The sequence below is a fragment of the Colobus angolensis genome, unplaced genomic scaffold (assembly GCF_000951035.1).
Source record: "Colobus angolensis palliatus isolate OR3802 unplaced genomic scaffold, Cang.pa_1.0 Scaffold367, whole genome shotgun sequence".
Taxonomy (NCBI): Eukaryota; Metazoa; Chordata; class Mammalia; order Primates; family Cercopithecidae; genus Colobus; species Colobus angolensis.
Genome location: NW_012117010.1, coordinates 2,444,919 through 2,446,700, shown reverse-complemented (window position 1 = coordinate 2,446,700; position 1,782 = coordinate 2,444,919). Strand labels below are relative to the sequence as shown.

The 1,782-nt window shown below is 37.9% G+C and overlaps 1 pseudogene; it reads left to right on the top strand.

Moving 5' to 3' along the window:
* Positions 1–1,506, top strand: part of LOC105519997 — a 3,101-nt pseudogene extending 1,595 nt beyond the window's left edge.
* The last annotated feature ends 276 nt before the right edge of the window (positions 1,507–1,782 follow it).

Below are 1,782 nucleotides of genomic sequence, written 5' to 3'. Positions count from 1 at the left end.
TTGTTCTTTAAAATGTCCTTTTTTTTTTTTTTTTTTTTTACAAGAGACTTTTGGAAAAATCTCTAGGGGCAAACCTCTGAGGTCTTGTCTGCAGCCTGTAGCTTGACTGCAATACTGCAGTCACTCAGTAAAGTGATGGGAAAAAAATTGAAGTTTATAATGAGTTTTGGTTTGAGGAAGTCATAATATGACTATCCAATTTGATATTCAAATGAAATTCCCTGAGTAATTCCACAGAATTCAGCATGGTAACCTGAAATTCCAACTACCCTATGAGAGTTTTTATAAAGAAAAGCCATGTTCGGCCAGGCGCAGTGACTTACTCCTGTAATCCCAGCACTTTGGGAGGCCAAAGCGGGCGAATCACAAGGTCAGGAGACTGAGACCATCCTGTGAATGGTGAAACCCCATCTCTACTAAAAATACAAAAAATCACGTGGTGGTGGGCGCCTGTAGTCCCAGCTACTTGGGAGGCCGAGGCAGGAGAATGACATACACCCGGGAGGCGGAGCTTGCAGTGAGCTGAGATCGCATCACTGCACTCCAGCCTGGGCGACAGAGCGAGACTCCACCTCAAAAAAAAAAAAGAAAAGGAAAAAAGAAAACCCATGTTCAACAGTGGAGCACATTATTCAGGAACTTAAAGGTAGGTTTTCAGAACAGCACCTCAAAGCTCATAAATGCTTATCTCTGGTACCCTCAGTCACAGGTCAGCTCAAATTTTATACATCAGAGGAACACTATACTGGTGTTTATAGAAGTGACTTACCCCATCCCAATATGCCCTCAGCCAAACTGCATTGTTGAAGAATCAAATGGAAAGACAGAGGGGAAAAATACAGAGCTTCCATCCACTATTTATGAAACTCTCCACTTGACTAAATCAAGATTTTGCTAATGTGTATGCATTGCTGAAGGTCCTGTGTATTCTTCCTGTGATAAAAGTTGAAAATTAGTGGTATGAAAATGGACAAAAGCATCTCAAAACATACTTGAGGAACCCTTTGACAGACCAAAGGTCGAGTAACTTGGCTTTGCTTACCATAAATTTTGATCTAAAACGTGATCTGGATTTAATGGTGGACACATATATCAAACGTTATCCAACTAAATCAGAATTCCCCACAGATAATTCAGAAATCATTACAGATACTGAAAAGCTTCGTTAAAAGGACTTTATCTTACATTTGATATTTGGAAGAAAAGCTGTAAGGTGTATGCAGGTCACTCAGTCACTGAATATCTTTGCCTATAGGCCTCCCATTGAATACATTAATTACTGATAATCTTGCTATTTAAATGGCTCCTGTTTGAAATCTGATGCTTTGAGGACCTATTTTTCCTTCCAGAAGCTAGTACTGAAAACATCCTGTTTTATTTCTGCATGTTCTCTGCTACTGGCACACTGAAATTGTTTTAGTTAAGTCATTTTACATATAACATTTGTTATCACTTTGGATTTGATTGTTGGATATTGAGTTATCAATTATTTGAAGAAATATATTTTGAGGAGGTGTAGGAGTAAGGAGTACATCTTATAATATGTTAAAATAAACCTTATAATTGACCTTTGACTAATAAGAGTTTCAGGTATGTTGTTAAAAATCTGTAATTGACAGTTAAAGAATGACCAGAGTGAGAAGCTTGTGAGATCAAGAAACAAGGACTTTAGAGCAGGTTTTGTCTTAGGAAATGAACTTAAAGGAACAAGTTACAGTTGAAGTTTGAATGGAAAAGCCGGCTGTTGTTGTTCCACATTTGGTTGTTACTGTTTATGTTTCT